This window comes from Coffea arabica, chromosome 7e (assembly GCF_036785885.1).
Source record: "Coffea arabica cultivar ET-39 chromosome 7e, Coffea Arabica ET-39 HiFi, whole genome shotgun sequence".
Lineage (NCBI taxonomy): Eukaryota > Viridiplantae > Streptophyta > Magnoliopsida > Gentianales > Rubiaceae > Coffea > Coffea arabica.
This window is the reverse complement of record NC_092323.1, coordinates 25424406-25435954: the sequence shown is the minus strand read 5'-3', so window position 1 is coordinate 25435954 and position 11549 is coordinate 25424406. Positions and strand designations below refer to the sequence as shown.

At 38.1% G+C, this 11549-nt stretch overlaps 1 long non-coding RNA gene across 1 annotated transcript; it reads left to right on the top strand.

The window, feature by feature from the left end:
* The first annotated feature begins 4596 nt into the window (after positions 1-4596).
* LOC140011470 (uncharacterized) lies at positions 4597-8056 on the top strand. Its single transcript, XR_011818646.1, has 2 exons — positions 4597-5926; positions 7817-8056. It is a non-coding gene; the product is annotated as an uncharacterized lncRNA (long non-coding RNA).
* Positions 8057-11549: the final 3493 nt, after the last annotated feature.

Genomic DNA, 11549 nt, shown 5'->3' with positions numbered 1-11549 from the left:
ACTTAGCGGAGGGTTGGTTGGACCGCATGTTGGATATATTTGCCGCGCTTGGGTATTCAGAGGAGCGACAGATATCTTTTGCTGTTTTTCAATTTGATGGAGCTGCCTGACCTTGGTGGAATGTGATTAAAGCCAAGTGGGAGCGGGAACAGATCCCATGGACGTGAGTCAACTTTACACGAAAATTTAATGAGAAATATTTGGCACCTATTGTACAAGAGAGGCGGGAGGATGACTTTATTTGCCTGCGCCAAGGGGCATCCAGTGTGGCGGAGTACGAAACTCTCTCGCTTCACTCCGGATCTGGTGCAAACGGAGCAAAAGCGAATCCGTCGTTTCGTTTAAGACTTAAATGTGGAAATTCAGGAGACATTAGCAGCTGCTCAGTTGGATACATTTAGCCAGGCACTAGAAAAGGCACAGAGAATTGATACAGTTAGCGGACAAGTGAAAGCCTTCCATGACCGGAAAAGGAGGCAATCTAGCGCGAGCAACTTCACGGCCGGACAGAACTCGAGAAATGAGCCACCCTCTAAGATTGGTCGAGGGACGGGTGGTCCACGACCCGCAGGAACCCCAAACCGGGGTACTTTTGGAAGAGGTCAGGTAAGGCAAGGGCCCCAGAAGAGTGCCCAACGTGGAGGGTCAACTACAGGAATTAAGCAGACCTGTAGTTTCTGTGGCGGCAATCACACTGCCGATAATTGTTGGAAAAACAGTTCGGTACGAAAATGCTTTAAATGTGACAGTACGGAACATCTGATTGCTCAATACCCTAAGATGCAGAAGGAGGGATCTAAGCCACCGACAGAAGGGACCACAACTAAGCCGATAAACGCAGGGAGAAATCGGCCCAAAATACCGGTCAGAGTATTTGCAATGGGTCAACAAGAGGTGACTGACCATTCGGCAGTCATCGAAGGTACGCTCTCTCTTTTTCGGCGTACCACAAGTGATTTAATTGACCCTGGTGCCACGCACTCTTTTGTAAACCCTGCATTTATGACTCATATAGATGTTAAAGTTGAAAAACTACCGTATGATTTAGAAATAAAAATTCCTATTACCAATAAGAATTTAATTGTCAATGTGGTCTACAAGAGGTGTGAGGTATGGATAGGAGAACAGAAATTGTTGGTGGACCTTATTGAGTTAATTCTTAAGGGATACGATATCATTTTAGGGATGGATTGGTTGGCCAAATATCATGCACGGTTGAATTGCCGTACTAAAAAGGTTGACTTTCACATACCGGATGAGCCTACATTACAATTAGATGTAAGAGGAAAGTTAACTTCCTTTACTCTTATCTCTGGGGTTCGGGCTCGAAAATTACTATATAATGGTGCACGAGATTATTTGGCGATGTTAATGAATGCTCTGGTGGATCAGTTGAAGGTAGAAAATGTACCGGTGGTATGTGAATTTCCTGAAATGTTTCCTGAAAAATTGACATCATTACCCTCGGAGAGGGAAGTAGAATTTAAGATTGATTTGCATCCTGGAGCAGAGCCAATATCAAAAACTCCTTATCGTATGGCTCCTGCAGAACTTAAGAAATTGAAAACACAGTTACAAGAATTGCTGGATCGAGAATATATACAAGAAAGTGAATCGCCTTGGAGAGCTCCGGTATTGTTTGTAAAGAAAAAAGATGGAGGACTACGAATGTGCATTGACTACCGAGGGTTGAATAATCTCACCATTAAGAATAAATATCCCCTGTCACTTATTGATGAGTTGTTTGATCAACTGCAAGGCGCAGTTGTATTTTCTAAGTTGGATTTTCGACAGGGATATTACCAGTTGAGAATACGAAAGGAAGATGTACCCAATACCGCATTTAATTTACGGTATGGACATTTTGAATTTGCAGTCATGCCCTTCGAATTAACAAACGCTCTAGCCGCGTTCATGGATCTCATGCACCGCGTCTTTAAACCATATCTAGACCAATTTGTTGTGGTATTTATTGATGATATTTTGGTCTATTCTAAGACTCGTGAGGACCATGAACAATACTTGAGACTAGTACTACAGACTCTTAAGGACCACCAATTTTATGTCAAGTTTAGTAAATGTGAGTTTTAGTTGGAGAAAGTATCCTTTTTAGGCCACGTTATTTCAAAAGATGGTATAGCGGTGGACCCCGCTAAGGTAAAAATGATCACCGAATGGAAATGACCAGAAAGCCCAACGGAAGTTAGGAGTTTCTTAGGGTTGGCGGGATATTATCGCCGCTTTATCAAGAATTTTTTCAAGATAGCTGGACCTCTAACGGATTTGACCAAAATTCATAATCAATTTGTCTGGACTTCAAAGTGTGAGGCCAGTTTTCAAGAGTTGAAAGGGCGATTAACTTTCGCACCCATTTTGACATTGCCCAACGGAAAGGACAATTTTGTGGTATATACAGATGCATCTCGGATAGATTTAGGCTGTGTACTTATGCAGAATGGGCAGGTGATAGCGTACGCATCCCGAAAGTTAAAACCTCATGAGCAAAACTACCCCACCCATGACTTGGAATTAGCAGCCGTAGTTTTTGCTCTTCAAAAGTGGCGTCATTATCTGTATGGGATAATTTTTGAGATATTCACCGACCGTAAGAGTCTCAAATATTTATTTTCGCAAAAAGAATTGAATTTGAGGCAACGTCAGTGGATGGAATTCCTAGAAGATTATGATTACACCACTAAATATCATCCAGGAAAAACTAATGTAGTAGCTGATGCTCTTAGTCGTAAAGCTCAAGTGTCCAGTTTACAGGTAAAAGAGTAGGAGTTATTAGAGAAAGTTGGGGAATGAAATCCTCAACTTAAGTCATCAGCAGTGCTTTTTAGTAATATTATGATAACTTCTACTCTAATACCTCGTATAAAAGAAGCTCAGAAGGATGATTCTCAAGTGCAAAAATGGAAGGAAAAAGTTGAAAAAGAGACAATACCTGACTTTAATGTGAATTCAGATGGGATATTGAGGTATCGCAATCGGTTAGTTGTACCACAGGATAAAGACATTAAAAGGGAGATATTGGAAGAAACTCACCGATCACGATATACTGTACATCCCGGTACGACAAAGATGTACCAAGATTTAAAAAAATTATACTGGTGGGATGGTATGAAGAAGGAGGTAGCTCAGTTTGTACAAACATGTCTAACCTGTCAGCAGATTAAATCTGAGCACCAAAAACTCTCAGGGTTACTCCAGCCCTTAGAAGTGCCAGAATGGAAGTGTGAAAATATTACGATGGATTTTGTTTTAGGATTACCACGGACACAAAAAGGACATGATGCCATATGGATAATTGTGGACCGTTTAACTAAATCAGCTCATTTCCTTCCCGTGAAGATGAAGTACTCCCTAGAAAAACTAGCTCAACTGTATCTAGATGAAATTATACGACTACATGGAGTATCGGTGAGTATTGTCTCAGACAGAGATCCTCGTTTCGTGTCACGATTCTGGCAAAGGATGCAAGAAACTATGGGTTCTAAACTTTACTTAAGTACAACTTACCATCCTCAGACAGATGGACAATTGGAGAGAATTATACAAACCCTTGAGGACATGTTCCGATCATGTGTTATGGATTTTGGAGGGAATTGGAGCCAACACCTCACCTTGATCGAGTTTGCCTATAATAACAGCTATCATTCCACCATACAAATGGCACCGTATGAAACCTTATACGGGCGCAAGTGCCGCTCACCTATCTTTTGGGATGAAGTAGGTGAGAGGAAGATATTGGATTCGACCACAGTACCATGGATTGAAGAAGCAATAGAAAAGATCAAAATCATTCGCTAGAAAATACAAACAGTTCAGAACCGGCAGAAGAGTTATGCCGATCATCGAAGAAAAGATTTGAAATTTGAGGTGGGAGACATAGTGTTCCTAAAAGTTACACCACTAAGGGGAACTATTTCAGTTAGAAAAGGAAAGAAGTTGAAACCCCGATATATAGAGCCGTATAAGATTCAATGACGAGTTGGGGTGGTGGCATATCAACTGGAACTACCGGTCAGTATGTCCCGAATTCACAATGTCTTCCATGTTTCTTTACTCAAGAAATACCATCCCGATCCCACTCACATTCTACACCCTGATAACGTGGAGTTAGATGAAACCCTCACCTATGAAGAACAATCCGTACAGATTTTGGATCGAAAGGTGAAAGAACTAAAAAATAAACAGATATCTTTGGTGAAGATTTTATGGAGAAATCATGATGTGGAGGAAGCCATCTGGGAAGTGGAGAAAGACATGCAAAAGAAGTATCCTTCTCTGTTCACGAACAAAGGTATTAATTTCAAGGACGAAATTGCTCTAAGAGGGGGAGGTTGTGAGACCCTGGTTAGTCATTAATTTCGATATTATGTGATATTAAGAACATTTTGTTCTATTTTGTACGAATTTATTAGAAAACCCTACTTTGGATTATTTATAAAACCCTAGTTTTTGTATTAATTACAAGTTCGAGTTGTAGTTAAAAATTCGATATACTAGTGTGTGTTTTGGTATAGGTAAGCATAGGATTTGATTTATTTTTTTTAAGATTAAGTAGATTTTAAAAGGTTAGAAACCCTAAACTAGCAAAACCTCTAGTGTTATGATTTACTAGAAGTCTAAGTTGGGTTTAAACCCTTAATATTTTCCATGACAAAAAGTTTGGTGTTTCCTTGCATTAGTGTATGTTAAGACATGATTAAGTATAGATGATTAATATAGGAGGGTGATTAGTGAAGTAACTAAGTGTGGTTAAGTGTTTTAAATTAAATTAAGTTTGTCACCTATGGAGTTAATTGAAAGATTTTTGAATGTTTGTGGGCAAGAGTGTGAGAAAGCTAAATCGGATGACCCATATAAGTGATCTAGTAGTTACTGCTTTAAATCGGATGACCGACCTTTTCGAGTGTATAGCACCCCGACAGGATCAAGGGGTTGGGATTGTAAATCGACCTAGAGAACGGGAGATAAAATTATCCATTACAAATTGTACAAGGGTTGCATTTAAGGGATACAGGAAGCAACTTGGGAGTTAATAAAACATATATATCTATATATATACAGAAGGAATACTCGGAACTCTTTATAACGGAAGGTACGAATTTCGAGGGCGAAATTTTTTAACGGGGGAAGGATGTGCGAACCCGAGAAATTAAGTGTACACCCTAAAATATTTTATTTATTTACTGTGATATAAAAAACAAAAAAAAAATTTAAAGAAACATATGACATGCATATCGTAAAACGTAATTAATTGCGAATATTATTAGACCCATAACATACACTAGAAATCTATGAAGTACATGTCTAATGAGGTTTTCTTAAAGTTAAATGTGTCAAAATCAATGTAAGAAAATTTTTTCCGAAAATACAAATGAAGTTAGGAATTTATACATGAAATCACAAAATTTTAGACCTTAGAGAGTAATTAAACTATAACTAAAAGACCAACCTAACCCTAAAATCCTAGAATAACTACCATGAAGCCAAGACAAACTATTAGAAATTAGAAAACAACCGAGAGAAAATAACATATTTCATTGAACCAAATGCAAAGTTTTAGGCTAAGCGGTGGAAATGAGGTTAGCTAAGACTTGGGCGGTGAATAACACTTATTGGGACAGTTGTCAGGGAGAAAACTACCAACTTTGCTGTGTAAGCAGAGACTGACCGAGTGCAGCTAAGAGAGACCAATGGTTAAGAATGCCTGGGCAGTGGAGGAGAGCAAAATGAAACTGCAGACCTTCTTCTTATCAACTAACATCAAGAGGAAAACAGAGAGTGCGGAAGTGGGAGCAAGAGCTTAGCTAGTTTATCACCAAACAACCAAAGATAAGGAAAATACAGTAAGGAAGGCAGGAGAAGCTGGAAAGGAACTGATTTCGGCTGCAATTTCTAAAGCTTAGGACTAGAGGTAAGATCGTGAATAACATTCATATGTCCTGAGTATATGTTTAACCTGTAAGTTGAGCTTCAACTGAGGGAAATTTCTGATCTAAAGCTCGAATAATTCTGGACTGATGCAGGCTGTAAGAACTTTGAACTAAATTCTGATAGGAAGATGCATGGAAGTGTTACCTCTGGTTTCTGATATTATGTCACGTTTAGCTATAAAAACCTGTAGAAGTTGGTTAGAAAACTTGCATGAGAACCATAGCAACGGACAATGCGTTTGCGACGTGCAAAACCGGTTAAACTGGAAAACAAGGCAGCCAGAATCTGAATTTTGGGTACATTTTTGTTTGTGCTACATACTGATTCAGGATTTGCCCAAAACATGAAAGTTGTAGCTTCTTAAGTTCTTGTTGTACCTGCAAAATTTCAGGGCAAACGGATCTGTGTAGCCTGAGTTATGGCCAAAACCCTCGCTTCTATTCTAAACTCTGAATTGTGCTACGTTTCTTGATTTTGCTTCTGCCCGTGCTCAGTTCACATTGATAACGAAGGAACTGGGTGTTGAGATCTTCGTAGGACTTGTAGATCTTTGTCTCAGCTTCAAAACGGTATAAAATGCGTCCAAATTTGAATTCCGTAGCTCTAATTACACCGAAAACAATATCGGGTGTCAGAACTGCCTTTGAAGTTGGACAGTTCTGACAGGAAATTTGGACCCATTTTTCCCTATGCTCTATACTAATTCAGCTTTTGGTCAAAACACAAAAGTTATAGCCTTATAAATGAGCTTTCCAACGCCTCTGGAATTTCTTGATTCCGATCTCTGAGTTATGAGTGATAGTCATTCAAACAGGGCCTGCTCGGTAACCTGAATTGAAACCGCTGGGACTGTCTTGTGCATTTTTGTCCTAGTTCCATTGAGATCTGACTTGAGGTGTCGTCATAAAAGTTGTATCCCTTCTTCTTAGTTTCGTAAAGGTGCATCATGCACTTCGATCCGATAACCGTAGCCTGAAATTTGATCAAAACAGTTCTAGGTGCCAAATCTGCTGTTTCCGTTTGCCGGCCATTTCCGTTTTCGTTTGCCGTTTCCGCGCGTACATGTGCCCTTTTTGCCGTTTTGCTTAATTTATGCATTTTAGTAGTCGTTTGTGTAGTAATGTGGTGCAATCTTTTATTTCAGACAGTGACGGGTTAGACGGTGCCAGTGGGGCCTACTAGCTGTTACGTGACGTGATTTTTGAACTTTTGCTATACCTTCTCTCTGTGTCAGTATTCAGGCCCTTTTTTGTGTATAACTTGTTTATGTGCTTTGGTGTGGATGAGAGGGTACTTAGGCAAGGGTGTACTTGATCACACTCAACCTAAACCCTACTTTGCACCTGTGCTTCTTTATGAGATGTGTATATATGAATTATTTTGGTGTTGAACCCTTGAACTTGTAGTTCGGGGTGACTTTTGTGGGGCCCGATCTCAAGACCTAGACGGACTATTTGAGCCGGCCGGGGCTTGGTCGAAACCAGTCCAACCTAGTCTTAAGGTCACCAAGTTTGTGGTTTTGTAAACCAATTTTTTGAACCGAGCTTGTGTGTCAAGTTCAATTTCATTTCGTTTGCTCGAGCCATTTCGTGAGGTGACTGGCCAGTGATGGTGATATGGTGTTAGGTGAGAGTACAAGTAGAGTTCTACGGACCCTTACCGGTGGTCGACGGAGTGTCGGCAGGAGGTCACACATGGCACATGACGTGGTTTTGGAGCCAACCTGTATCCTTAACTTGTGTTATTACTTTTATATTTTCGATTGGACATCTTTGTGACGTAATTGCCCGTCTTAATGTAAAATTTATGTTTTTACCCGTATATTTACTAAGCATATAGCTTACCCCATTGCCTTTGTTTTCCTTAACAGGGGCCGATGCGGGGAACTTTTGACACTATCACTAGAATAGTTAGGCTTGGTTTGTAATAGCCGGACAACTAAGATGTTTCTTCTTGTTTTGGTGATCTGTATAAGGACCCCTCTTTCGGTCTACTTTCTACTTTTGAATACTAGCATAGGATAATGTAGTAGTCTGGATAACTTCTTTTGAGGATGTAAATAGAACTCTTTTGGGGTTGTATATCTATTGCCTAGTACGCTTTTGGTTTATCCTAGTTTTTATTGCTTTGTATTTTTGAGTCCTGGCGCGAGTTAGGCAGGCGTTCCGCCGATACCCTCGGGTTCGCTCTTGGGAGAGGTGGGGGCGTCACATTATATTTGTTTTAGCATTCAAAAGATCATTAATCTATAATATTAGTACTGTGAAATATAAAAAGAAGTATATGAAAAGTGAAAAATTGTACTATTGAATATTATAAAAGCTGCTACCTAATTGTTTGAATAGTGATACTATAGAATATGGTCAAAATTACCTCTTATCTAAATACTAATATTTTATTATTCCATCATCATGGTTTATACTACTGATCATAAAGTAATTATAAAATATTGACTTCTGACAGTATGCATATAAGTGTAAAAAGGAACTCAAATTTATAATGTTCAAAAGATCAATTGTGATGATCCTACCTCACTCTAAGGCGAATCCTGGAGTTTAGCGGATTGCCTGCCTGACTATCGTCAGGACTCACTCACTGGCATTAACTTCAGAGATAACATTTCCCATTAAACATCTGAACATTGATTCTTAAGTACATCACCAACTAGATTAAAACATAAAATTTGTCCATTAAAAGAACCAAAATGCAAGTTTTAACATCGAGATACAACATTGGACCTCCCAAAACCATCTATCTCTACTCGACGTTTCTTCCAACCTCAACTTCTGTAAGAAAAACAAAACTAAGAGGTTGAGCTTGAGTTCAATGAGGTTCAAAGGTCAAGTACCAAATAACAATATAAAACATTCACTAAACATAGTAATTCAAGATATCAGATTCAATAAAGGTAAACAATCATTTCAAAGGATATAGATTCTTCTCACTCTACCAATCATTCCCCTTATAGCCTCCAAAACAAGTTACAATTCCCGACATTCGTTAAACAGTTCATTAGTCTCCAAACTTCAAGGTAAAACTCGAAATCATTCGATTGTCAAAGGTGGCTGACCTAATCGACCAAGTCCACTACTGGCTTGGCTAGGTCAACTTGCCAAGGGTCTAGGGCCCAATTTGACCGATGTGATAAAGTACACAATGGCCTACAATCAGTCATGCACAATCCAACCAACAATCACAGTAATAACCATTTCAGTTCAATAAGGCAAGTGGCGGTAAAGTACGCCCTAACCCTTTATCAGTAATTTCAAAACCAAGCAAAATCTCATGTCATTCATTCAATTCGCATAATTTACCAATACACAAGCAAATCACCAAATAAACAAGTAAAACCAGCTTAGTTATACGAGTTGCACTTCAGTCAAATGAGTTACACTTCAGTCTCGAGATTACTTTCTTGCACATCGTTGTCTCCTAAGACAAGTTATAATTGCCCTAATCATTTAACTATTCATTTGGTAAGGTTCTAAAATAAAAATCTACATACATGCTATTTCCTACCCTCTAGTCACCATTCCAATCGAATTCTAAGTCATTGCTACGTTTAGATGAGGCGACCAGTGCATTTTCTCACATTCACTCATCACTTCCACTTTTAATTTCCAAAGAAAAGGGTTCAAGTAGAAATTCCGGCATTATCACTTCACTTCTTTTATACTTTTAGATTTAGCACACCAAAACTCGACATTAACTTTTAACAAAGCAAGTTCAAAAGTAGCTAACTTTAATGTACTTTCTTGTCCCATAATTCCATCTTTTATTGGTCAAAACCCACATGCATGACTAGATTATTACATTAAGGTGTGTGTGCAATTCATATAAAGCCAAGTAAACTCGATAATAGTTGAAGATCCACTCAAATAAGCTACAAGGTCCCCCCGATTCCTATTGTTGCTACAACAACCTTCCCCTTCAATTTTAACCATTTTAGATTTTATTTCTAGCCACAAATCACACACTAACAAACTCATAACACACAAACAAGTGCGAATCAAGCATTTTTCAGCCAATTTTATACTAAAATATCCATTCAAACTCCAAGAAATTTCTATCATCTAAGCTGGTAAATGGTATAACAGTCATGCAACTTCCAATCAAATTTCTAGCCACAAAATCAAATTTTCACCATAATCACATGCATGTCAATCTTAATGTATTATAAGGTGTATTCAACAACAATATGCAATTTTACAGCCCCAAAATCCATAGAAAAATTTGGAAAATTCCCCTTATCTTTCTCAGCTAAGGCTGGAAAATTCCAGCAAATAGATAGTTGGAAAACGAACTTTTCCCCAACAAAATTCTTTATTTTTCACTCAAACTCAACATGCGTGTGATGATTATTGTGTTATGGGGTATATTGAACCACAATATGAAATTTGCAGCCAAGATTTGAAGAGCAAAACTGGAAAATTCTCTCTTTCCCTCTCTCGGCCATCCCAATAGGTTCCAACAAGCTTTCTTCAACAATTTCAGCCAAGTTTGCCAATGATTCACTAGTTTCAAAGATAAATATCTTATAAACCATGAGATTAAACACATATCATGCATTCCTAGTGAAATTTCTTCCTAGTTTTCGAATGCACAGCTGTGAAACTTCAACTTTCCTATCATTGGCCAAAACAAAAATTCCTAGAAATGAATCAGTTTTACACAGGATTTTCTTCATTAAAACTCACTCTTCTTGATTAAAATCTATCATGCAACATGAGATATCGAGAGTACTAGAAGAATGAGGGGTTTATTACAATTTTTACCTCCCTTTTTGCAAAAAACTCAACTGGAAAAAGGTGGATGGCTTCTCCCCCCTCTCTCGGTTCCTCAAGGGATTGCACTAGGTCTCTCTCTTCTTTCTCCCCTCACTACCTCTAGTTTGTACACCAAGCAACTGCAATCTCTTCACCACTCTTGACTTTTTCTCTCTCTCAATTGGGAGTGGTAATAGGAGATGGTTCACTCTCTCTCCCTTACTCTCTCTCGGTTGCAGCAAAAAGAATACAAGGAACCAGATTAATGTTTTCTTTCTCTTTTCTCTCGGTCAGGGATTTTATTTTGCAGGTCAAGAATCAAATAGGATATTGTACACTTGGTTTAGTAGTTGGACAAATGTCAAACTTAAGCCAAGTGTCAACTGCATGATCAAATTTTGAGTAAGAATGAAATTTTAAACCTTGTACTTTCATTTCATCTCACTATTATCCCACTAGTTTCTTGTCTAATTCGTATTATATTTCCATGAATGTGAATCATGTATGAATTTAAAATATTCTAATATTCTTAAGTATAAGACAATCAATTAAACACTCCAAGTAGTTGATACTCCATCAAGATTGCATGTTCAAAATTTCTAGTGGTAGTGTATGCAATTAAGTTTAAATTTTGAGCTCTCACATCAATAGACTATAAAATTAGTAATATTAAATACTAAAAGAAGTACTATAAAAATTAAAAATAGTCTTGTCCAATTTACTGAAAATATACTATCCAATTGTTTGACTAATACTACTATCAAAATATCATAAAAAAAAACTACTTTCCTTTGTGATAGTGTTGTGAGACTTCATTCAATGATTGTAAATTACATA